Raw genomic sequence first — 27,692 nt, forward strand, 5'->3', positions numbered from 1 at the left:
AATCTTTTTTTTTGGGGGGGGGGGGGGAATTAAGGGGCTTGAACTCTGGGCCTGAGCGCTGTCCCTGAGCTCTACAGCTCAAGGCTTCCACTCTGCCCTTGGGCCTGGGCATTGTCCCTGAGCTCTTCAGCTCATGGCTACTGCCCTACCCTTGAGCCACAGCCCCACTTCCTGTATTTTCAGTGATTAATTGGAGATAAGAGTCTCAAGTTATTTAGTGTTCCAGCTGGCTTTGAACCTTGATCCTCAGCTTCCTGATTAGCTAGTATTACCAGCATGAGCCTCCATGCCAGGAGCTTCTTGGATCATGAAAAAAGTATTAAGGTCAGTAGTCATGGTATAGGGCTTAGATTTTATTTATTGTAGCCGGGAGCTGTGCAAGCTATACACAGAGAAGTATTATTGTCTAAATCAACCTCTGTATGTGAGAAAAGGCTTAAAAAATTAAGGTAGCATGCTGCCATAAAGATGGTATCACAAAACATCTGTCCCTGTAGAAGTGGTAGTGGTCTATTTGCAGTATATATTATCTCTTCTATTTTTTTTTTTTTTTTGCCAGTCCTGGGCTTGAGCTCAGGGCCTGAGCACTGTCCTTGGACTTTCTCAAGGCTAGAGCTCTACCACTTGAGCCTCAGCACCACTTCCAGCTTTTTTCTATATATGTGGTACCAAGGAATCAAACCTGGGTCTTTGTGCATGCTGGGCAAGCACTTTAGCCACTGGGCCGAACTCCCGGCCCCTCCTTTTTTTCACTCAGGTGGAATTTACATACAGCAAATTGCATAGCTCTGATGTGTAGAGCTTAATAGACAAATTCCTGCATCTTTGAAACTTGCCCTTTATCGAGACAGAAAAAAAGATTTTCAGCAACTATCTCAGGAAACTATATGCTGCCACTTTCTAGTCAGCCCTTAGTCCTCTGCTGTCCCTCCCCTTGTCTGCCCCCAGTTTGGCATATAATTTTTGAGGTAGCACTGAAAGGATTTATTCCCACTGGATTGGATGTGAGAGTGCACAACAAAGATTAAGGGTACCAGAGTGTTTGCTTCAAGCGTCCGGGTGTGTGTGGGTACCGTTGACTGACATGATGAATGCACGGAGAGAGGAACAAATCTAGCTATGCTTTCACACATGAGGCTGGAGAAGCTGACCACCTGGTGAAGATGCTGACCACCTACTATTCTACCACAGGCCTTCTGTATTTCTACATGCCACAGCCACCTAGGTACCTAACCAGCCACCTAACCAGTTTTTGTCAGGTAGCCAACAAAAACCATTGTCACCACATGTGTAGCTTTGTTTCCCTGGCATTCTCTAAAGAACCAAGAAGGATGACTACCTGACCTGGCATTGACATTGCATTGGTTATGACAGGTCATTGAGAGATGACTTCATACAAGGGAACATGCAATTTATGCAAGGGGCCTGAGCATCCCTGGGTCTGATTATCTGAGGGAGGGAGGAGAGAGGTCCTAGACGGACCTCTGAAGATACCAAGGGCTCCGGATACAGATGCAGACCGAAGCTGAACATTTGCTATATATTACAAAGCCATGGAGGAAGTAACATCATCAGAAGGCAAGGGATGAGCCAGGAGGAGCACAGGAGGCCACACCAATGTGTGATGAAGCAGGAGAGGAGAAAGAACAGATAGGCGGAACAAGGTCAGAGGGAGACAAAGCAACTGTACCACAACTGAGGTATGAAAGCAAGATGTAGGGAGCCATCCTACAGGAGAAACACCATGTCTATACCTCTCTTCCCTTCACCCGCCCTCTGTTGGGAAAGTATCACACCATAAGCTCTGTGCTGTACAAAGGATGTGACTTGTCACAAGACTAAGAAGACTGGTGGCTTCCTGGGACATGTGTCCTACAGCACTTGAGAGGTGTGATTGAAAACGAGTTTCAGGGCCTCAACATCATGAAATATGAAAAAAACAAAACAAAACAAAATCCAGGTTACACAGATTTTTGTCCTCCCAGAATTCTCTGACCTTGCATATATTCATCTGAATTGCAGCTCCTCAAGAGACAGGAGTAGAGGGCCATGCACATTCTAAGCACCTAGGAGGGCTGTCTGTTTTCTAGGTAGAAGAGTGTTTTACCAACAGGGTGGGACAGGCAATCACACCACAGTTTGAGGAACAGGGTGACATGGTAGTCTGAGCCCAGCTTCAAAAAATGTGTTTAGACAAAGTTCAAAACTCTTTCACAGAGGTTCTATTATTTATAACCGTAGGAGCAAGGACTGAATAAGGTATTCCATTTCACAAACACAGGTAAAATTCAGGAGATTAAGAAGTTGGTTCTGTCTCACAACCCTGTAGTAAACCAGGCCACAAAAACTAGTACTGGCCCCCATGGTTGGGAGAAAGCAGGTCTAGCCAAGGGAGAATCAGTTCAGAGGCTGAGTGAAGTCCTTCCTCATTTTTGCTCCTCTGCTTTACCACTTCCCTTTGCATATGTTTCTGCAGGATTCTTCCCAGAGTAGGGATGAAGAAAGAGAAAGGGGCCTGAAGAAGGGTTCTGGGCACCAGTTATAGGAGAGCCTTCCATATTCTTGGGTTTGTGGGAGATTCTGTGGGAGGTGTTATGGGCTGGAGGAGAGGAAGTGGCATTTGTGGAAAGGCCTCTGAAAGTGAAGAGAATTGAGTAAAGGATTTTAAAAGCTGGCGGCGGACTTCAAGGAGCCTCACAAGAATAAATGTGGTAGCATACATCTGTAATCCCAAACTACACAGGAGGCAGAGGAAGGAAAACTACACTTTTAAGTCAACTCAGACAACAGCCAATGAGACCTTATTTCAAAACCAATCTCGTCATGGAGATGCTGTGCCTGTCATCTTAGCTATGAAGCAGCCATACACAAAAAGATCAAAGTCCAAGGCTGGGGGGCAGGAGACACAGACACACAGCTACACACACACACACACACACACACACACACACACACACACACACACACACACACACACACACACACACACACACACACACGACCTTATATGAAAAAAAAATAAAAGAGGTCTGAGAGTGTGGCTCAAGTGGTAGAAAATCTAGCCAGCAAAAGGCTCTGTGTTCAAACCCCAGCAGCAATTAATTCATTAATTAGTTAATTAATAAAAATAACAGCCAAGCACCTCAGAAATCTATCTCTCTTAGGCAGTCATTTTATCTCAGATCCCCAGGCACTCCAGTGTCAGCACGAGGGCCAGTACCCCCTTGGAGGTGTTCCTTAATTCTGCAATACAGGATTGCCACCTCTTCTGTGTCAGCTCTTAGAGAAGGGCCCTTCAGTGGGGAGATTTTAGTGATGAGACAAAGGCTCCAGGAGCCCCCCCACACCCGGGGCATATGCCCTGGAGTTAGATGCTCAGGTCTAGGTACCCTACAGGATCACTTAGTGGCCTGGTAACAAACTCTTCCTCACCTTCAAAGTGAATGGATCTCATAGGGACCAGAAGCAATAGCACAGAGCATCTCAACGTAGAACCTGGAGTTTCTACTTGGGATATCTTAAAAGGCAGATTTCTAGGCCATACCTATTGAGACACTTAGGAAAATCTGCTGTTGGTGTGCTTTGGTAGTACTGGGGATTGAACCCAGGGCCTCCTGCTTCCTAGGCAAATGCTCTACCACTTGAACTATACCCTCAGTCCTTTGTGGTGTGTGTTTCCATATTGTTGTTTGTTTTCAGATAGGATCTCCAGTAACCTCTGACTTGCATTGTTTCTCCACCTCCTCAGCAGCTGAGGTTACAGAGCCATGCACTAATGTATTTTGTTTGTCTGTATTATTTTGTTTGGGTTTTGATTATTTATGGTGGCACTGGGGTTTGAACTCAGGCCCTTGAGCTTACACAGTTTGCTTGCTTAGCTGGCACTCTTATCACTTGAGCCACATTTCTAGTCCTGCTTTTTTTTGTTCATTATTTTGGAATGGAGTCTCCTAGACTTTTTCTGCTTTGGCTGGCTTCAAACCGTGAACCTCCAGGTCCTCAGACTCTCGAGTGGCTAAGATTATAGGAATGGGTCACTGGTGCCTAGCTACCTGGCTGTTTTGGGGAGACAAATTCTTGCTAACTTTAGCCCTGCCTGGCCTGAAACTGTGATAGTTCTAGCTTCCCCTTTACAGAAGCTGGGCCTGCAAGTGTGAGCCACTTCTTTTTGCCGAAGAGTATGTATGCATAGAGAAGTTAGAGAAAGTATGTGCTTGGTAAAAGCACCAGGTATCACTGGGTATGGCTATTATACCTTATAATATGCCTTTAGTCAGGTTAGATGACTAGTGCTGAAGATGAGACTTTATCTGAAATTCAACACAAGTGATATTCCCTCATTCCCAAAACAGCCTCAATCATAAAAAAAAAACTAAAATAAAATAAAGTACTCAGTAAGCTTTAGGAAGAATTAAAACAAACACTTGGAAGAACTACAATAATGCACTTAGGAATTGGAAACAGGAGGAGCATGGGTATCTTTCAAGATCATGAGTTTGAGAGCAGCCTGGGTGCCACACTGAAACACTGACTTAGGATAAATAAAATAGAATAAAATAATAAAATCAGTGGGAAGAAACAGCAGGCTTAGCGAACACAAAATGACCTTCCTCAAATGTTCTTCAGGGACCAAGCACTTGTTTTTGTTGTTTTGATTTTAAAGGAAAACAGTAAGAAAGCAAATTTCAAAGATGTGACATATGACAAAGATCAAAGTCACGTTGGGCTAGATGCTTCGTAGGGAGAGACCTTAGTGACAGGTACAGTGATTTCTGTATTCAGCCTGGCTGCTAAAAGTCAAATGTGAAGCTGCTCTCAAAGGCCTCTGGGAAATCATTTCTAAGTTTTTCCCAGGCACTGTATCCCACAGTAATGGAGTCTATCTCAGCCACCACCCCATACTGTCTCCATTCTTATGGAAGCCTCCCAGAAGTCTCTGCTTGTCAAGAGAGATATGACTAAAGCAAGCTCTCTCTCTCTCTCTCTCTCTCTCTCTCTCTCTCTCTCTCTCTCTCTCTCTCTCTCTCTCTCTCTCTCACACACACACACACACACACACACACACACACACACAGAGCTAGCTTCCTCCTAGAGACATCAGATAGTCATATTCTCCCAGAGCGCTCCAATTTTATTACACAGCAAGGAAGTGCTTAATGCTTTCTTATCTTTTGGGGAAGATTAAGAAAGATATCGCAGGGAAGAGCAGTTCAGAGATTAGGTTTTCCAAATTAAAACTACAGTTCTCTCCACATAGCACCCACAAAGCCCTGCCTGGAGCCCCTCCATTGTGTCCTACAGTCATTTAATGGCCTCCTCCTTGCCTGGCTGCTGTGCTTCAGAGTAAACCCACCCCAGAACTGCTTTGCCTGCTCTACAAACAACTCAACAAAGACCATAAATGTCACCACCAAACTGGCAAATGCTAGTCAAACCTTCCCCTCGCTCATTCCTCCAGACATCTGTGTCCCTGCAGACTGCAATCCCGGCTTCAAGGAAATCTTAGGGGAAAGGAGCCAAGAGTTGTTCTTGCTGACGCTAATGGGAAGAGGCTAGGAAGGGAAGTGGGTTTGATTTAAAACAAATTTTTCACAAGTAAGTCCTGTCTTAAGCTCTGGAAGATGTGGGTTTGGGAGACTGAGGCAGGAGGTCGAGACTTGGAGACAAGCCTGGGCTACCAGGGAAGGGCTGTCCAAACACTAAATAACATAAAACTTGGAAAGGTAAGGAGAGAGAGGCATTTCAGTTTCTCAAACGCAGGCATAATCTTAAAAATAGAAAAAGCAAAGTTTGTGGATGGAGAAGCTGGGAAGATGAGTAAGGCTGAAGGTATGGCAGAAGAACACCTGTCTAGTAACAGAGTTTTCCTGTATTATACCCAAAGCTGAGTCCCATCTGAGGCTGCACCAGAAAGTGCTCGAATCTCCTGGTGATTTCCTGCAGACAGGATGTTTAACCATCTCCAAGCCTCTACCACAAAAAAAGAAAGAAGAGGGGAGGGGGAGAATAAGACAGAAAAAACCTAAACCAAATGATTCCTTGCCTCTGGAGCAAGGACCTTTTTTATAATTATTTATTATTATTATTATTGTTGTTGTTGAAAAGTAGCCATGATTTGATATTCTAACCAAGTGTTCCTTTCCTTCAAACAGAAGGTGAAGAGTCCCTCAAGCAGGGCTTGTCCTGATTTTGGCTCTGCATTTCTTAAAACTTCCATCCAGTCAACAGTTTCTTCTGGAAGGTTCTCAGAAATCTAGAGAGAGCTGCATAGTCAGCGACTGAGAACACAGGATCTTTATTTATTTAAATTTTTTTTAAACTAAGCCTTCTCCCACCTTGGTTTTTGGCCCCATGGGAAGATGTTTTATTGTGGGACTAACAGAATTAGCTGCACATATAAATTCTTTACTGCTCAGCTCATTTGACACCTTTATCTGGATTGCCCAATGGCTGGGAAGATTTGGCAATTGATGCTTTGGAAAGCAAAGGCCCAAATTCTCCCCCCCCAACCCCGCCCCAGGCTCCAACCCCATGGTATTTGTTCTGTCTGTGCAGACAGGGTCAGGGCTATCTCTCTCATTGCTCAACTAGCTGCAGGGATTTAAACAAAACAAAATACATCGGTGTGCAAAAAAGCAGGGAACCCAAAGTATACAAATGATTCATACCACCTCAAGAATCACAAAGAAAAGCTAGCTGGGCAAAAAGAGGGCTGCTAAAAGCCAAAAATCATTTTAATATGGGCGGAAATGGCATTTGGCAACAGAGGCATCAGACATTGCTCCAATTATGAAAGGCTGTCTTCCAGCTGTCTCATCCTGAAGATTAATAATAACAATAATAGTAATAATAAACCATCTCTGACCTGCTTTACCTCTCAACTTCTTGCTTAGGCACAGACAAATGAAAAGATTGCTGCTAAAGCTGCAGTGTGTGGATTATATCCATCCCTCACTCAAGGCACAGATACACTAGCACCCCAAATTTGCAATGATTCTAGGCTTTAGGAAGTGACTCTGGACTAGTGGCTGGGAACATATGTGATTCCAGAAAGAGCAGGCCTAGGATCCTTCTTCCTCTGTGTGCAAACTACACTGCCTTCCATAGACAGAGGGCGGAAGACCAGGAGAGGAAAGACCATCTCTCCTTCCCTCCTCCCTTTACCTCTCCCCCCATACACAGCCAAATCAGGGAGACCAAATTAACAAATCCAGAATTGCTTATTTATAGACGTCCTCATCAACCACCAGAGAAATGAATTTTTTAAGTCCTTGCAAAACAAGCAACATTCCAGTTTTAGGCAATATAGCTCAAAACATAACAGCATGTGTGTGTATGGGGTGGGGAGAAGGAATTCATATCTTAAAGTTGACCTTCCTGGAAACATTAAGCATTTGTGAAGCCAAGGTCCAGTGGCTTGTGCCTATAATCCTAGCTGCTCAGGAGGCTGAGCTCTGAGGTTCCAGGCTCTAAGTGGAGAATTGGCTGTTTCAAATTGGAAGAGTGCCTGCCTTGAGCAAACAAGGTAAGGGACAACGCCTGGGCCCTGAGTTCAAACCCCATATGGACATAACCACACACACACACACACAATGTTTTTGATAGCTTAATGGACACAAATAGGTCACTAGCTGTCAATACATTCTAAATACCTGAGGGAAATGGATTAAAAGGAAATACCGTCTGACAAGCAAATTCTGAGAAGTTGATGTTTCCCCCCTTAAGAAGTTCTAATGTAATAACATCTTCCCTTCTTTGGGATAGTGGTCCCTCCACCCCCTTTCATTCCCATTGCAGGTTTATAACATGATTACACCAAAGCTGGCAGGCAGACCAAAAATGACACAGCCCCCCCCCCTGCCCCCTGCCCCCAGCAGAGCTCACCTCCCAGCATCTCACAAGTCAGTGTCCCCAAGCAAGCGCCCCTTTTCCCAGGGGAAGGTGGAGAGCCTTCCCCCCTCTCCTGGGGGCCACTTACCCAGTTCAGCCTTGCATTACTCCGGAGTCCTTGGCTTTTCGGGGGTAGTGGGGTGGGGGGGGGAAGTCGTGCAGAGAGGCAGGAACCACGGGTTGGGGCAGGGGCTGGAGACAGAGAGGCTGGGGGACAAGGCTAAGGAGCCCCGCGGGACACCAGCCTCCCGGAGCGCAGAGCCGGAGGGGGCCCTGCGGCGCTCGAAGGGGGTGACATTCCCTCTGGGCGGCAGCAGCTCCAGATTCCCAATAAATAAATTAATATATATATATAAATATATAATAATATAAAATAAAACTAGGTCCAGAGGAAAGACGCTAGCTCCAAGCTCCGCAGGCAGGCTGCCTCCAGGCGGCTTAAAGGGACGCTGCCCCACCTCCCCTCTGCTTATTGGTGAAAGTTGCCAGCCGCCGGCCAATCGCAGGCCCTTTCCCAAATTGAGATTTCAATCAAGGGAGCCAGGGCTTTAAAATTAGAAAGGGCTGATGAGGGGCTCAGCCAGCCTTTCTCTCTAGAAGCAGGACAGGGCTTCCAGCTCGGCGGGTGCTGAGCTCTAGCCACGGCTGGAACCAGGGATTTAGGCAGAGCACCCAGGTTAGAAAAACATAAAAGGGTGTGGGGGCGGGCACCCTGGATCCTCCACCCATCCTGACCACCTCCTCAAGAAATCTCTGGCTTCATACTCAGCCTTCCCTGTACCTTTACTCTTAGGATACTTGTTCTTCCAGCTCCCACTTCTTTAACCTGTCAATGGCTTTACACCATCCATCATTTAAAAAAAAAAATGTATATGCCTGGAACATTGGGGGCTCCTGGGCACTATCTGTGGATGGACTGAATGAATAAACAGAGAATGGACCATGAGGTGTGTCTGTAATTGGCTGTGTCAATCATGGTTCATTCCGGGTAAATCAAGGGGCCTCAGTGTTGACTTCAGGCAAAACTGTATACAAGCCTGAGTCTGCTTCTTCTGGTGATGGAACCTTGAGCCTCCATTTCCCATGTGCAAAGCAAGATCACAAAACCTACCATCTCACAGGGCTGTTGTGAAAACCACATCAGCTCATGTCTAGACCAGAGGAGATGTCTAGTGGGAGGTCCTCGGAAGAGTAAAGAGCTTCCCTCAGTACTAGGATTAAAACACAGGGGCTGGAGGTTGGGACTGAGTCTGACTACTGGTTTGTACTTCTTGCTGAATAGTCACTCATGAAACAAAGATGAAGTGGATTCCCCTTCTGTGCCAGATTACATATCACACACCAGGACACCAGTGGAAGATTTCTGACTGCCAGGAACTCCCTGTTGGATGGGTGAGGTCAGACTTCAAGCAGCAGAATTAGACAAATAATTTACTTCTAATGATATACAGGCAAATACCTGCACAAGAATGCTTCTGTACTATCAAAACAACCAAATAAGTTATATTTTCATAGAGGAATTGGTTAAATTACGATATGTAATGGAATACTATACAGTCTTGAGAATAAGAGAGTGCTAGTATGCAATGAAATATAAGATAAATTGTTCACTACAGTGCAGAAGTTAAATGCATTTCTGCTATATAAACAAATCTTCACATTTTAGGTATACACGTGTATGTTGTAGATACACTATCCTAGAAATAAGCCTCCGAAAATGGTAAACGTTATTATCTGACAAGGCTAGAGAATAAGATTTCAGATGGGAAGGAGATAATGTTTTAACACATATCCTTAAGTATTGTTTGAATATTTGTCCTAGAAGCTTGCAACAAGTTCTAGGTTCTAGCAAAATGGAAAAGGATGAAATTTGGAAAATGATGACAGCTTAAAAATGCCAACTTTTCAAATAAAGAGGCTAGATAGTAAACTCTTAGCTGATTAATAATAAAGAAAATACCCAAGTGTTAGGATATAACCAGCTGAGAATAAGAAAAACAAGCAGGCAGATTCATGCTGAGGCCGGAGGGAGGTGGTAGGGAAAGGCTCTGTCTAGTTTCTTGAGGAGCAGGGGTAAGGGGAAAGAGGGGACAAGGCCTTGGGACTAGGAAAAGGAGAAGTTATTATAAGACCCTTGTGTAAGTCATGAATATTCACCAAGGGTTGTACTCACAGAAAAGATATAGATTCGAAAAGAGAAATGTCTACTGGCCCTGTGACATTACCCTGATGTTTGTCGTGGGAGATTAAGTTTATCTGAGGCCTGTGACTGTTGGGATTTGGGGGCATGAAAGCGAAAGTTAGAATCGGAAGTTCTGAAGGAATAATGAGCAGGGGAGACTGTCTCATCTATAGACTGCCAAGGAATGCTTCACAGGAGTAAATTAAAAATTTCCCTGGAGAACCCATTGCCCAACTCACACTACAGTCAGCAATGCAGAAGTTCCCATAATAGGTTACTGAACAGCCAAAGATCTGAGCAGCGAGAAGTGAACATGTAAGAGAACTAGAGACTTAAGAATTAAGGACCTTAAATCAACAACATGACCTGAGGAAGTTTAACATGATTTTAAACCCGGAAGCTGCCATCAGAACCCTTGCAAAGAGTTGAATAGGATGACAATCACCAGAATCACGAAAAGAAAGAATTCAACAGATAGCTTCAGTAGATTAGACTGCTGAAGAGACAATGTCATATGCAAAATAAAGCAAAGGAAAAAAGAAGTGAAAAACAGAGGGGGGGGGAAGAGGAAGAGAGAGAGACCATTAAGAGACATGAAATACAAAAGGAAAAGACCCAATATATGTATAGTAAGACTTCCATTGGGAAACACAGTTAAGGAAATTGGGGAAAAGCAATAGCTAAAGATATAACCACACCGAATCTTCTGGCATTCATAAAACTGTGAAATTGTCACACTTAAGAAGCACAGAGCATATGAAGCAGGACAAATATGAGAACATTCGCATGCGTTAATTATTCATAAGAGCACAGTCAATAAAAAATTGAAGTGTGGCAAAATGAAACAGTTTAATAATGGAATGGCAGAAGTGAGTTAGCGTAAAACACTCAATTGTCCAGGAGAAAAATGACTTCTGCTATTCCTTGTAGGAAACTGAAATGCATTTCCCTTCATCTTTCATCTGCATTTATAATGAATGCAAAATGACAGATGTTTGAAGACATAGCTGTGCATTATCTGTGGCACTCAGGTACAGGGCAAAGTGACAGAGATCTCCCAGGAAATCCACCAAATAAAAATAGCAAAAGAGAAGAAAAAAAAAAAAAAGAAGCCAAAGGAAGGATAGCCTCTGCCCTTGAAAACCTTACTCTGGTTAGCACCAGTGTATCAGACAATGAAGAAGCTGGTAAATGAATGCAAGCCACAATGGCTTCCTGGAGGAAGTGGCATCCTCACTGAAATATGCTAGTATTTTCTCAGGAAAAGACTTTAGAGTTAGGTATACCTTTGCACTAGGATTGTCCCTGTCTTTTGACCATCTATACGGTACAACTTCTTGAAATTTTGCTTACCTCAGATGTAAGATAGAATTCATACCACTCCTTCTAGGGTTGTTAGGAAAATATTCAACCAATAATTCATTGTAGTCTTTGGGTATTTGATATCAATAGATAAAATTCAGTGCCTGGTTAAAAGAGAAAATCTCTTTTTGTGTTCAAAGAGAATTTCCTTCTAACAGTTAAAGAAGATTGGCTGTAGCCTATTTTCATAAAACTACTCTAAGAACTCAGCTGGGTGCTAGTGGCTCATGCCTGTAATCCAAGCTACCAGGGGAGGCTGAGATCTAAGGGTCACAATCTGAGGCCAGCTGAGGCAGGAAAGTATGAGGCTCTTATCTCCAGTTAACCACTAAAAGCCAGAAGTGCAGCTAGAAGGCAATGGTGGAGTGCTAGCTTTGAGTGAAAAAGCTGAAGGACTATGCTTAGGTCCTGAGTTTAAGTTCCAGTACCAGCACAAACAGCAAAAGCAACCACAAAGACTCACAGTTAATCAAAGGAAAAAGGCCAAGGAACCCTTCTCAGCAATACATGGTCAGTTTGTGAGCAACTAAGGAGATGAAATGGAAATGAAGTCCAACCGATGATGCCAAGCTGCTTGGGCTTTTGTTTGGCAAATAAGAATATGAGGTGATCTAGCCAATCTGTAGGAATGGCCTGAATTATAGTGGATGAAATTCAGTAAGGGCAAGCCTTGTGCCTGCCCTTTGGAAGAAGCAATGAACTGTAAAGTCTGAGGTGGAGGCAAGGAGGGGAATCAGCCATAGGCATGTTCTTCCATTTATTCCTTCATGCCCTGTTTAGTTTTCCTACAGTGTTTAACACGAGAAGGACTTTCCTGATAGGCTAGGTGAAGATGGGAAAACCTGAATCACACACGACTCCTGCCTTCAGGGAGCATGAATGGCAGTAATCCAAGATCTTCTTCACTACTGATGACCTCTGACCCTTGACCTTTTTGTAGACCATCCCAGCCATACTCCTGGGATTTAATACCATTTGTTTTAGAATGGCAAACAAGTTCCACCCCCTTAAGCTAACACAGATGGGTGGTGACTTCCTAGAAGGCTGACCTGATAAAAAGTCTGAGGTTATATCTGGCAGGGAAGCATGCAGCAATGGATTCGTGATGTCTGTCATGTTGCACCAGTGACATTTTATAGCCAGTCCATTCCACGGATGAGAAAAGAATAGAATTTTCTTTCTTACTGCAGCATTTTAAATTCAGCCACCCTAGCAGAGGCAACCAAGAAGAACTTCTATATCTGAAATGTTGCTGAGAGAGAGAGAGAAAAAATATCTGTGGCTTGGAATTTTTCTGATGAGCTTTAAGATACGAAGTCCAATCCTTTAGCAGCCCTTTGTGTTCTGCCTGCAGCAAGCTGAATAAATTGGGAAAGCTACCAACTTTGATCTCTCCAGGAGCTACAAAGTACATCCCCACCTCCTCCACACATGCAAGAGTACATAATATATATATATATATATATACACATATATACACACATACACATAATACATATGTATATGTATATAATTTGAGCTCCTTGAGAATAAGTCTAATAAATTCAGTTATATAAATGCTAATGGAATATTTGGGGGAAGAGGATGGGTGGAAGAGAGAACAAGAAAGTGATAGAGCCTAAGAATGAAAATAAAGGAGATGAGAAAGACAAAGAAAAGAAGGTGATAAATAAATCGGAGAATATAAAAGGATACTCTAGAAACCATTGGCTTTACCTCCAAAAGCAATGCTTTGAGTTGAAATTCATGAGTCATATTTTATATTTTGATCAAACCCGTTGTTGATGACGTGGCTATGAAACTTGAAGATGATCTATGTTAAACAATTCTGCAGGGCGTGCACGAGTTAACGTTAGTTTCTCCTCCAAACGCAGTCATTTGCATAGCATGTCAGGATTTCTACAGAACCTGCTTTCACCAAACCCCGGAGTCATGTGGCATCATATGGAATCTGCCTTAATTTCTAATAGGCAAAGCATGATTTGTCCACATAGTAGAAGGCTACTCAGATACAAGAAAAATAATGAATTTCAAATACATCACGCTAAGTGACAGACCAAAAACAGCCTTGAAGAGGCAAATTATAGGAACAGTAAGTGGCTCAGCAGCTGATGGGGCTGAGGATGGGAGTTGATGGATGGTAGTGAGAGAGGGCTGGGGAAGGGAGGTGATAGAACTGACTCACCTTATCAAGAGCCTGGCTACATGACTATGCATTTTGCCCAAACTCATTTAACTCTAAGCTTGTGAATAAATTTTATATATTGTGAAAAACATAAACAATGAGCAAGCAGGTAATACTCCCCAAAGTTAAAACCTTCTAGAGTTATCACTTTAATGATGATTATTCCATACTAAATATTTTCCTTATCACACTCTATTTTTTTTCTCCTAGGACTATCCTGAGACTTGAATTCTTGAACTCATGGCCTAGGAGTTGTCCCTGAACATTTTTGCTCGAGGCTAGTGCTGTGCCACTTGATTTACAGTTCCATTTCTAGCTTTTTTGGTGTTTAATTGGAGATGAGCGTCTTATTTGCTCAGGCTGGCTTTCATTCCTGATCCTCAGATGTTAGCTCCTAGCCTCCTGAGTAGCTAGGATTACAGGTGTGAGCCACCAACACCTGGCTCATGCTCATTTTTATCCAGATATGGAACATATGACTCAAAAATAGTTAATTAGGAACCGGAGCCTGCCACGGGCTGTGAACCCAGAGGTGCTCCTTTCTCATTTCAAGAGGGAGATGATGAAATTTTGGAAAAAGGGGCAACTGAATCCTCCAATGAGGCTCCCTCTTTGAGCGATTTATGAGGTTTCAAGGACTAAAATAAACTAAACTAATATGTGCATCATTTCTCTATGACATTGTCAAGCAAGTTGGAAAGCTGACAATAACATCTGAAGACTGAATGGAATCATTAGCTACATTTAGGAACAGAAGGCTTGGGAAATAATCTTGGTATTATCTCATATTGATTACACATAACTGCAAAAAATGAACTGTCTAGTGACCACATCTCTTGTCCACATGAAATGTTTCTCCAAGGTGGAGAGGCACCAATCTATGCCATATCCCAAACATTATGAATTTGAATTTCCGGGGGGGGGGGCTGAAAAATGCAAAAGCACTTCCTCTAGATGGGTGAATGGATGGACTGGTGGGTGGGTAGGAGGACAGGCAAGCAGATAGATACTGCGCGCGTGCGTGTGTGTGTGTGTATGTGTGTGTGCACACGTGCGCGCGCAGTACCTTTTGTGCCTAGAATCCTGCAGTAAATGTATATCTATATATCTTGGCCATGGAAATATTATCTAAGAGGAAGTGCATCTCGACTCCAAAAGCAGGAAGTGAGACCTTCCACCCTAGTACTCGCAAGCTATGTCTCTTTAGACACCCACAAGAGAACCAGATGGGGTTGCAGATTGGCCTGTGCCTTGTTTCCAGCTTTACAAGACCTAAGCAGAGATGCTAGTCACATCAGGCATGAGTTTCTGGATGACAGAACTATGAGATAAGACACAGATGATTGTTGTAAGCTGCTGAATTCATGGTAACTTGTTATAAAGCAACAGAAAGGGAATATCACAAGCCCTCAATCCTCCGAAGTCCAGTTTAAATCCTTCTTGCGCCACAAAGCCTCCTTTTGTGCATTCTCTCACTGATTAACCATCTCTCCTATGGATCACTAAACACTGTGATTCCTGTGTCTGCATGGTCTTCTATCTGGGGAAGGTTTCGGTCTGTAGTTTAGGTTTACAGCTCTCCTCCTAATTCGCCCTTCCCTGAAAAGTTCTTGGAAGAATTTCATCATCTTCAGGAATCTCTAGAATTTCTCACAATCTCCATAATCATGCTAAGCTCATTGTAGGCCCCTAGTAAATCATTACTGATCTGTGGCCCTAAATCTTTTACTTCCCTCCTCTGAATGAGGAGATACAGCAGCAGCAAAACACATTCACAAGTTACAGCTTCAGTATGTAAAAACACCATTTAGACCTCCATCCGTAATCTTTTCTTGGAGATTCTCTCATGGCCAAGTGACTGGTTCTGGTCTGTTAAAATTCTCACGGTCTCTTTCAGTGTAGGCTTTCTTCTGATTTTAGACATAGAGTTGAGGTTCCCAGATGCTGGATTTATAGCTTAGTTTCCTACTGAGGAAACCCAATTTGAGAGATGTTTTTCAAATTGGAACCTTCTACTAGTCTAGACTGTTGAATATTCTGCTTTTGTGCATTTAAGTCATCATTTTTGTCACTATGACAAATTACCTAGAGCAACAACTCAACTCAAGCAAGGAATAGTGGCTCACGGTTTCAGTGGTTTCAGTCTATTATTAGAACAGAGCAAAGTGGCTCATCTCATGGTAGGCATAAAGGAGACAGTGACAGACTGAGAATGTGTGGGCTAGCTTTCTTCTTCATTCCCTTTTATTCTATCATGATACCCAGCTTACAGGATAGTGGTCTTGCCCCTTAGGCCATCTGGAAAGCTCTCACAGAACACCTGGATGTGTTTACTAATGTCCTTTGTACTTCTCAATCCAGTCTTCCTTGAAATAAATCTGAAGACATTCCTAATGATCCAATCACTCTTGACTGAGCAATGAAAATTCATCATAATGGAAACCTTTACACACACACACACACACACACACACACACCCTATTTATACATGATGCTTTTACCTTTAGATTTCTTTCCAGGGTAGAATCTGGAATTAACATTCCTGGGATATAAGTTAACAGCCAGCCTCTACGTTATTTCCTTTCACTTCTGTAATTATCAGCAGGTCAATTAATATGACTGATAATTATAATGCTGGGGGCTGTTTATACCTCAAAATTATTTGTGCTATAAGAAAAACAAAAAGCCTGAACTTATAAGCTATGGAATCAGTGCATTCCTGGTAGCATAAAATTACTAGGCTATAAAAGTCAGCTTGATTCACACTGTGGCCTGGTTTAACTCCTTCATGAATTATGTCAAAAAGACCAAATAGGGGACCACAAATGACTGAACTAAAGCCATGGACTTGGGAAGGGAGAATCTCAGTGAACACACATCATGAGAAATAGAATGTATTTCTGGAAAGAGATACTCCATATTAGTGGCTTCTCTGGAGGAGAGTGGGACATGTCTATCAGCTGGGACATTATCCAGGCCAAGGCCCATAGCATACCCCATTAATGACCATAGTTCTGGCCAGCAGGCCTACAGCTGGCCTCAGAATTTTTCTCCTGTGAAAAGAAGCCATGGATGACTGAATCAATGCACTAAAAAACAATGAATAAAATCAAATGTGTTTCCATCATTCAGTGGAATTATGGTTATTCTCCTTCACCCCTGTGCATCGGGAGAAGCCCCAGAGGAAGGAGGAGAAGAAGAAAGAGAAAGGGAGAGAGGAACAAGAAAGAGGATGGGCTTTCTCTATATACTGTCTGTTCTTTTCAGAAGTTATCAGGTTTCCTGGGCAATTCAGTCAAGAGTTCTTGAAAGTTCTAAACGTTCTGACTCACTCCAAAGATCCTTGTGGAGCCAAGAGTGAGGGCATTGTTTTATTTTCTTCAAAGCCCCCTCATCCCCACTCTGTTGTTCCTTTTAGTGGAGCCCCTCAAATCTGTCTAGGACTCCTGACCTCTTGGCATCTGCACTCTTCAAGGTCAAATGCATTCTTCCCCTCCTCTCTAAGGGTGCATGGTGGGAGGGGACAATAGGCAGGTAAGTACAAAGAGCAAAATAGAGTAGAGAATTCTGGGAGGGTGCTAAAGTCATCAATCTCACTGTCAGCTTGAAGAACTCATCTAAGGTTCAGACTTGTGATGGTACAGCATCCTCTTTCCTTTAAGTTCCAGTGCTCAGGGCACTCTTTTCCTGAGTCAGATACAGGATGTCATTCTTGACTCTCCACAGCCACCACCTGAACATGTCCCTTAGTATACTTCACTTCCTTATCCCTGTCCTGGTCCTCACCCTAGCCTGCTTCACTAGTTTTGCTAATTGGACTCCAATGCTAGAGGTCTCATCTCTCCCATTCCCCATCTCAATCTCACTTTTCACACTTGGTCAAGAGTGCAAATGCTAAGTAATCTATCTGAGTATATTATAACCTGTTCAAAAATCTTCCTGGGGCTCCCCAGAGCCCTCAAAGAAACTAGGCCCAAAAAACCCTTCTAGATCTAATGTTTGCTTATGATGCTTTCTTTACCAGAACTGCTTTTTCAGTGCCTGCTCTCCACACTTGAGCTCAAGTGAGCCATGTGTAAGTTCTTCTCTTAGTACTAGTACTGCATGAAATCTGCATGGATCCCCTGAGTTATGCTCTCTCATCCTCCAAGTTTCATCTGGACATCTGAGAAGTCTTTCCTGACTTCAAGAAACCCTCTCAGGGCCCTGTCTGTGGATTTACATAGCAATTAGCATGTTGTTTGGCACACAAGAGGCAGACAATAAATATCTCTTAAATAGGTGAATAAGTCAATTTACAAAAGCAATGAAAATGTCCAAAGAATGGAGTCTCCTGGAAATCAAATCAACTTGTGTGAACTTTGGCCAATTTCTTGTAGTTCTCAGAGTCCCAATTTATATGTCCTCAATGATCCAGGCCTAAATGTGGGGCAGGTTGATTCCTATCTGAGCCTGATTCCTCATAGATAAGAGGAGATTATTAATTCCCGCTTCAAGGAGATATTATGAAAAAGAACCAGGAAAGTACATTGAAAAATACAGCAGAACCTTGAACAAAGTGCCACTGCACCTTTGCAAATAGTAGTTCTTATTGGAAATTAAAAGAAAAAAAAGATAACTAAAAGCTGAGTATAGGTAGAAACCAAAATCAAAACCAAAACCAAAACCAAAAGACCAGGCCAGAAAATGTCTCTGAGACATCTCTAATTAACCACCAAAAAGCCAGAAGTAGAGCTGTGGTTCAAGTAGTAGAATGTTAGCTTTGAGCACAAACGCTCAGGGACAGTGTCCAAAAGCTGAATTCAAGCTCCAGTACTGGGGACATGTGTGCATCCACACATTCACATGAGCACACGCACATACATGCACATGCACACACACAGGTACACGCACACACGCACATGCACACACACACACACAGTGAGCTACAGGTGATGACAAAGAGCAAAAAGCAGACATGTAAGAAAACCTTCATGCCTCTTCCCTAGTTAGTGTCCGCCGTTTTGTAAAGATGTCTCTCACACTGTAGGCCTGCTATTCTGTTTTTATTCCAAGTGCATTTAGCTTTAAGATCACAGCCTTTATTTTAATACACACTGCATTTTAACAAGTAGGTCAAAGCCATTTTATACTTGCAATATGATTACCATAGTAATCGCTGTATTTTATAACCTACAAAATTCTCCCAGGGAGACCAGTAGAGACAGCTACAGTTTGTAACAAAAATAATAATTTCAGCTCTGCAGAATAAGCTCCTCTTAAAAACTCTCTTGTTGCAAGTATTAATTTTTGAGGCTCCCACAATATTTGGAAACAGCAAATGCTAATGACTGACTATAGTCATACTCAAGAGCAGTTAATTTCAGCAGCTTTATGTTTGGAGAGATGATAATAATGATGACAATAATAATAGCAGTGAATACTCACATAGTATTTGAAGTAGAGTGCAAGCCTGGTCTGTCTGCCTAAGCCCTCCAACTGAGTACACTCTTGAGTACCTCTGTCTCATAGCAACTTTAGACCCAACTGTGTGATTTGCTTTGACCAGCAAGGTATTAGCATATGTGACAGAAGCAGAGGCTTGCAAAGAAACTGTGCATTCCAGTTTGGCTCTCTTGCTGGTGTCAGTACTATGCGTCCAAGCCATATGCACAAGCACAATTGGTCTTGTTCAACCTTCCATTATACAACACAAGCAAAGCCCCTCTGATCTTTCCACTCCAGCCAAGATAGCCCAGAAGAACTGTCTAAATAAAGACTGAAATCCTAAGAAATTATCAATGGTATATTGATAAGCTGCTTACCCTCTAGGTACTTTGTTACACAGCAGAAACTAATTGATAAAATGCTTATATTATGCTAGACATTTCTCAAAGGGCTTTCCATAAATTAACCCATTTGTTTTCTACAACAGTTCTCTAGAAACAGTGTATTGACTTAGTTCCTACATGAGGGAATTAAAGTCCCAAAGCTAGAATGTAACAGGGCTAGAACTTGAGCACAGGCAGTCTAGCTCCACAACACTGACTTGTCTCCTACCAAAACTGACTCTCAATTCTATTCATTTCTGATGGCTAAAAATGAGCAATTATGTCAACAATGTACTCTTCTGCAAAGGAAATGCCATAGGAATGCATTTTGTGTCCTCCATAGCAGTGTGTCAAAAGTATCCCCAACCAGCTCATAGGAAATGCTATTTAAAATTTCTGACAGATATATTTACTGTCAGAATGTAGTTTGAAAACATACGTAGATCAAGGGGCCTAAGATCTGAGGACCATGGTTGTAAGCTGGCCCAGGAAATTTCTAGGTTATTTCCAATTAACTAGCAAAAATCCTGAAATGGAGTTGTTGTAATTCAAGTGGAAGGGCACCCATATTGAGCAAAAAAAGCCAAGGCACAGTGCTTAAGCCCTGAATTCAAGCACTAGAGCCAGTATAAAAAAAGAAAAGAAAAGAAAGAAAGAAATAACGAAAGAAAGATCCTCCAATACATATAAATATATAATAAGCTTCAACTGGGTTTGTTAATTTTAGGTTATACAATTCCTGTATACATCACATATTTTATTACACAAAATAATATAAGCTTATAAAATTTAATGAATATATTATATAAAGTAACAGTAAGGCTCTTCCTATTTTGTGACTGTAGATAATAATTTAATATACAATATATCAAATATATAAATACAGTATATTTAATATAAAATAAAGCTGTCTAGGTTTTTACTTCAATTATGGAAGTATAGCTATTAAACATCTATCAAATGAGTATTCTATACAATTAATTTAAAAAAATTACTGGTGTAAAATCTCAAGAGTGTATTTTAACAGCCTTATATTCAAAAAAGTTGTTCTATTTTAACTCAAAAGTGACAAATATTCCTCCACTTTGCAAAATCAGTAGAAAGGTTTAGCTTTCTCAATACATTTAAGGATGCCTATTTTGGAAGCAATAGTGTGGCTTACATGGTAGAATACTAGCCTTAAGAAAACGCACATACACACAAAGCCAAGTGAGAGCACAAGACCCTCCCTGAGTTGAAGAAAAAAAAGAATTTCAAGTCTAAAATAGAATTGCTAACTGTTGTTATTTTCTATCTAATTCTCATCTGTGTTAAAGCTATTACTATATCTTCAAAAGTGAATTCAAGATACTCAGAATAACCAAGCTACATGCCAGCCAGGAGGTATAAAATATATTTTAAAAATCATAAGCAAACAAAATAACATCAACAGAAACCCAACATGTGTACAGTTTTAAAATGAGAAGTCATTCAGGTGTTGATACCTCACACCTATCATTTTAACTACTCAAGAGGCTAAGATTTGAAGATTACAGTTCAAAGCCAGCCCAGCTAGGAAAGTTCCTGACATTCTTATTTCCAGTTAACCACCAAAAAGCCAGAAGTGGTTGAGGCATCAGATTAGAGTGACAGCCTTCAGTGAGTTCTCAGGCCCTGATTTCAAGTCCTAGAACTGGAACCCCCCACCCCCAAAAAAGAAAGAAGCATAAAGCTTCTTAGAAAGCAAGTTCTCCAACAGATTTACTGCATGGAGGTGGTAAGCATGAGGTTAATTTCTAATCCTATGATAGAATGAAGCCCAGACAGCTTACCTCTATACAAACAGAAGGGCCAGTTGTAATTTTTTTAATTCAACTTATGTTATTCTCTTTGAATCAAAAGCTTTTGGCTCTCTGACAACTGACCTTTGTGGGGAATGCATAAGGTAAGCAGTAACCCAGAAAACATCATCTCTCCATCTCGTTGGCTCCATTTTTTCTCTCCTTATCTGTACACTATTTGACAGAGGTTCTGATGAAGCAGGTAATTGGTGAGGACACTTGTGGTGAGACTCAGGTTTATTTCATAAGGGCCTTGTGCTGATGTTAAGAAAGCTATTCTGACCATTCTTTATGAATTAAAACAGGTGTGAAGGTAGTGTGCCCCTATTTTCCCATAATGGAAGATACTATACATACTTAAAAGGTATTAGGGAAAAATAAAACAACCCAAGATAGCGCTGGGTGCTAGTGGCTCCTATCTGTAATCCTAGCTACTCAAGAGGCTGTGATCCTCAGATCATGGTTCAAAGCCAGGGCAGGCAAGAAAGTCCATGAAACTCTTATCTCCAATTAAGCACACGTGTGCAAGCACACACACACACACATACACATGCACACGCACATGCACACACAGCTGAAAGTAGAGCTGTGGTTCAAATGGAATGCTCAGGGACAGAACCCAAGTACTGAGTTCAATCCCCAGGACAAGCACTGAAGAAAGAAAGAAAAAAGGTGGGGGGAGGAAGAAAGAAAGGAAGGAAGGAAAGAAGGAAAGAGAGAGAGAGAGGCAGGCCAGTCTCTAATCTGGGTAATTCAAAGAGATGACCAGAGAAACATTAACGCTGGGGACACACCTGAGCTCTTTGCTTTTTTTCCCTCGACCATTTAACACAGTCTTACTGAGAAACTACTATAGGCTACATCATGGGACAGACCCTAAGACTGCTAGAGTGAGGGAGAAATGTTAGTAAAATGGAAACAGACCTCAAAGGAGTGGCCATGAAGTGAAAAACAACTGCCAAATTGCTGTGCTTTCCTCCTGACAAGTCTCATTAGACACTATGCAATGCTTAATAAAAAGACTGAGATTGCCCTAACTTGGCTCATTCATTGAATATTCATCTATCCCAGGCATTGGAGGCCTCAATCATGGCCAAATGGCAATGACAACAGGAGAGAGAAACCCCTAACCTGGTTTTTTGTAAAGTAGTCGTTCCAGAGATGTTCACATACAAGCTAATATTTCAAGGATGAGGTTGGCTTTGAACTATAAGAATTTCTTTACAAATACTTCTATCAATGATTCTAATGCTTCTTCTTGCATAGTTAATGGTGACCTGCCCAAGTTTTCTCAACCTGGCAATTCTCAGCTTTAATGTGCACAGGAATGACCTGGAATCTTATGAAAATGTGGGTTGTGAGGGGGAGGGGAAAGAGGGAGGGGAAGAGGCCTGGGAATCTTCATTCCTGTCCAACTCTGCTTGTGGCTGAGGTTGTCAGTGTGAGGATACGGGGGCCTGCCTGGTCTCACAGCACAAAAGTGCCCTTTGACCAACAGTTGTGCTGTGCTGGCTCATCTTGTATTTTCTCCCAAAGTTTCCCCTCAGTGGCTAACATTTTAGGCATCAGGAGATGTCATGTGCATGCAATAAGCACAAATTTAAGATTACACTGGGCTCTACAATTTCAGAAGGTGCAGTCAGCCAGAGGCAGGTAGAGGCCTGTGATCTGTCATTTGTGTCACCTCAGCTCCCTTATCTTCCCAAGAGCTCTTATCTCTACTGACTTCACCCTCCTCCACACCTCCCTCCCACTGAGTTATCTGCCTTCTTAACTCTAGTTCAAGCTGCTGGAAAGGCACAAAGACTCACCACACCCTAACATTCTTCCAGGGGTAGCCAGCTCACCTAGCAGAAACTGACACCATGCATAAAACTAAGGAAAGACTAACAGCTCTGCTGTTAGCCCTGAGAAACAGCTCAGATTTCTGTTTCCAAATTCACCTGACTTGGCAAACACCTGAACGGCTCACTACAAGATGGCATTGCAGTCTGGCCCATTAAGAAGCCAGTAGGGCACTTCTGGAAGGATAAGCATGGATGGTGTGTTTGCATGCCTGCAGGGCATTCAGTGCCAGTCTGGGTTGCAGCCCAGTAAACTCTCAGCTGGCTGAGGCTCCAAAGAGCCCACTCTCCTCCATGCAGATGTCAGCACCTGAAAAGCATCTGGAATCACTTCCCTCCCCCCGTGTGTCTTGGCCAGCAGTGGGGGAGGGCTGCCACCTGGACAGAATGTGTGCATTGGCAAATGTGCGAGTGGGCGTAAGCAGACAGACTGCACATCTTTTCATTGTGGAATATTAATCTGTGAGCTGGCACATGGCTATTTTTACATTTGAATGATGTCTCTTCATTTAGAGGAGACAGAAACATTTGACTTCGACTTTGTGGTTCAGGCATATCCAATTGCCTAAAGCCCTCAAGAGAGAGATATTCTTGCCACCAACAGAGCTACAATGGACTGATAAAGTTTCTAATGTCAATTGATTTAAAGTCTTCCAGGAATCACTTATTCTCTGTGCTTCTGATAACTGATTTGTCCATCTACTCCTCTAATGGCAAAGATCCGTTATTGCTCTTATAGAACTAGAATTACAGCTCGTAGAAAAGAAAATGGGCTAAGTTGAGGGCTGGCATGCATGCCTGTCATCTGAGGTTTACTCCAGAGGCTGAGATTCAGAGGGCTGGGTTTCAAAGCCAGCCTAAGCAGAAAAGTTTATAAGACTCCATTTCCACAATTACTAGGACAAAAGCAGGGCTGGGGGCCCTGAGTGCTAACTGAGAGGTACTGAGTGGTACTAGCTGGAGGGTCTGAATGTGGATGTAGAACCTTGGATTTTGAACTCAAGTCAAAATGAAAAGATGTTATCTTTTCAAGATTCATTAACTTAGGTCTTTTCTTCTTCCAAATGCAGTTCAATAATTTTTCAAAGCTCCCAGAAATATTTTGAGCAGTAATAACCATATCTTAAACTTAAAGCAAACTTTAAAGGATGACTTTATTCTCAAATGCATCACTAACAACAGTACAACAAAAATGGGACCCAGGTGAGAACACAGGAAGAGAAGTATGAATTTCAGATGCAATTCCAATACAAGATGAATGGACTCTTGAGAGGAAGAGAGTCCATTTTCTTAAGGAGATACCAAAAATTACCATCAGTGCAAAAAAGGAATGACTGAGGAGGGGCGTTGGTGGCTCACACCTGTAATGCTAGCTACGCAAGGGATTGCAATCTGAGGACCATGGTTAAAAACCAGCCTGGGAAAGAAAGTCCATGAGACTTTTACATCCAATTAACCAGCAAAAAGCAAGAAATGGGGTTGTGGTTCAAGGACAGAATGCTAGCCTTAAGCACCAAAGCTCAAGTACAGTGCTCAGGCCCTGAGTGCTAGCCACAAGATAGGCACACACATAAAATAATGACGATAAATCCTACATTCACTTATCACTGAAAAGAATCTTTCATTGTTCAAAATTGGAAAATGTAGATAAATGTATTTCAAGAGGCTTAGCTAAATCCTAGCGTTTTTAATCCTATCCAAGAACAGAGGTAATAGTTTAATCTCTTAATATTAAGGAAGTAGGATTGTTATTTAATATCTCTAACATCCATACAGATTTAACTGCTGAGACCCCCCTCCAAGCAAAAAGAGTTTTTAAAACTTTCATTAACCTGTTACTACAAAAGAAATGCATGACCAATGAAAAAGGCCCTGTTGGGCAAAAGATACCTGAGTGTGAATTTCACATAAAATCCAGCTCCCTTTTAGGTGATAGATATTAGCTTTCCGCAGGGGACTAGTTCGGAGAAACATAATCAGATATTTTCTTCCTAGAAAAATATAGCTCATAAAATTATACATCAACTGAGTAAATCTTTATAGCAGAAACACACTACAAGGTTTTTTGATATATTCCTGAAGTTCAGTCTAATACCAGAAAAGCATATTTTTTTCCAGTGCTAACATCAATCAGATATCCATTAATCAAAACTGGCCCAAACTGGAGAAATTCTATTGTTTATACAAGAGCCTTTCAAATCAACCACAGCAAAATAACCCAGGACCTGCTCCCATTTCCAAGTAATAAAAGGCAAGCAACAATCAAAATAAGGATCTGGTGTAGCTTCTCTTTTAGCATTTATAAGAAGGCTTTGCTATGGCAAAAAAAAAATGGTAGCAGTGATTTTACTGGCAAGAATCACCACAGCTAGTATGGTTGAGGCTTTCATTGATTGAAACTGAATGACACTGTGGACATGAATCTTTTCTCTTCTTCAGAGTAAAGGAGTTAGATTTCATAAGCTGGACAGTCATGACCAGTTGTATCTGCAATATTTTCCCTTATGATTAGGTTGACCAAAGATACCACAAAGAGATACTTAACTGACATAATGGCTTTTGGCACCATTGCAGTTTATTGACTTGTGCAAATCACAGAGTCAGAAAGATCTTACAAGTGAGGCCTATACAACGTTGCATTCAAGATATCCAAAAGTAATCTGGTTCTCCTTTTATTTTTACTTTTTATTTACTATTTATTTATTTTTTTTTTGCCAATCCTGGAGCTTGAACTCAGGGCCTGAGCACTGTCCTTGAGCTTTCTCAAGACTAATGTTCTACCATTTGAGCCACAGCACCACTTCCAGCTTTTTCTGTATATGTGGTAAGAATCAAATGCAGGGCTTCCTGTATCCTAGGCAAGCACTCGACCACTAGGCCAGCCCTGGTTTTCCTGGTTTTCCTTTTTGTCTAGAAAAGTTATAGCCCTCAAAGATAGGGAGTTGCTTTTTTTTTTTTTTAATGCTATTTCCCAACAAACTCAAAAGAACAAATTAAAAACCAAGCTATTCTAATTTTAATTATGTTCTAAAATCTAAGTTCCAGTGATTGTATATAGAGATTCCCTTCTTGAATACTTGTTTGTTAAATACGTCATTTGAAATATGTTGTAAAAATCAATGTTAATAAATTCTTTAATAAAAAAAAAAAAACCCAAGCTATTTAGCCTGGTAGCTGCTCAGGAGGCTGTGATCTGAAAATAGCAGTTGGAAGCCAGCTCAAGCAGGAAAGTACATGAGACCATTATGTCTACCCAATAACCAAAAAACTCTGGAAGTAGAGCTGTGGCTCAAGGCTCAATTCTAGAACACTAGCCTTGAGCAAAAAAAAAAAGAAAAAAGGTAAAGGACAGCATTCAGACTCTGAGTTCAAGCCACACACAAAAAAGATATCAAGGCACTCAACAGACAAATGAAAACTCCATGCAATAAGGATGAAGCAGCCTGGAGGATTATTCTAGACTTGTGCACCTCTAACGTCAGTCTGTTTTATTGGTTATCTGACCATTCTATTTTTTTATTATTAAAAGATTTTATTAACACTTTTTTACATCATATTTCAAATGTCAAGTTTAACAAACAAGTATTCAAGAATGGAATTTCTATATGTAATCACAGGCACATGAATTTAAGAACAAAATTAAAATTAAGTTATAGATACATATTGATCTATATATCAATATGTCTATAGAATATATATCCCTTCATAGATTTATATGTCTATGTAGTTATATTTATATCTCCAAGTTCACATCAATGACCTTGAGTACCCAAGTACTAAGTCGTTGCTCTTGTACTGTTTGGATCTAATATCCACATATCAAGGGGACCATGTGCCTTTTGTTTCTTTTGACCATTCACTTTTAATTTATGGAGCCAATGTCATGGTAACTATAAATAGGGATAGTATTCCAGTGTCATCAAAGACAATAACCTGGTTCATATTCCACCTGGAGCTTCTGATGTCATCCAAAAATCATTAATATAGTGAGTGTATCCTAGTGAGGAGACATCATTTAACCCTAGAAAGATTTTTAATAAGGAACAGAAACATTTTGAAGAAATAAACATTTGAGGATATGTGTGTGTGTGTTTGTTTTATATATATATATATATATATATATAACAAGTTTATTTTCAGGAACATGTAAATATTTGATACTTTAATCATTTTAATGTTTAAGAGAATTTGGTCAATCTAAATAACAGATTGCTCTTTCATTTCCAATTTAAAGCATTCAGTTGAGTAATTGGTACAGACTTATTTGAAAATGAGGTCTTAGCAAAATTTAAATACATTTTTAGGATATTTAAGTCAACCAATTTTTACTGTAATTATAAATTTGATTTATGAACACTATGCAAATTATTAAAAAGTATGGGGCAATATATTTTTCTTGGAAAAGAAGAGAGAAGTCATATTGCTTAAAAAACTGTTATAATCTTGAATACATCTTAAAATATACAGTTTAATAATTAAAGTTTGTAAACAGGGACCAGAGGTTTATAAACATGATAGAAGATTAAGGCGAATGAATATTGAACTTAAAGAATTAAGTTAATTGAATATTAAATTTTAAAACCAAAGCAGTATCAAAAT

At 41.3% G+C, this 27,692-nt stretch overlaps 1 protein-coding gene and 1 non-coding gene across 3 annotated transcripts in view; both read right to left on the reverse strand.

Annotated features, from left to right (window-relative positions):
* Prickle2 (prickle planar cell polarity protein 2) overlaps nt 1–27,692 on the reverse strand; it is a 179,089-nt gene that overhangs the window by 137,366 nt on the left and 14,031 nt on the right. The window contains exon 1 of one of the 2 annotated variants that reach the window (XM_090323526.1): nt 7,979–8,215. The exons of the other annotated variant lie outside the window; for it this stretch is intronic. The gene's annotated coding sequence lies outside the window, so the exon portion shown is untranslated. Of the gene's footprint in view, nt 1–7,978; nt 8,216–27,692 lie in introns of those variants that run through there. 2 annotated transcript variants of the gene reach the window in all.
* Trnap-agg (transfer RNA proline (anticodon AGG)) lies at nt 3,584–3,654 on the reverse strand. Its single transcript has one exon. It is a non-coding gene; the product is annotated as a tRNA-Pro (tRNA).

This window comes from Megascapheus bottae, chromosome 2, assembly GCF_031878675.1.
Source record: "Megascapheus bottae isolate mThoBot1 chromosome 2, mThoBot2.hap1, whole genome shotgun sequence".
In the NCBI taxonomy this organism is placed as follows: Eukaryota; Metazoa; Chordata; class Mammalia; order Rodentia; family Geomyidae; genus Megascapheus; species Megascapheus bottae.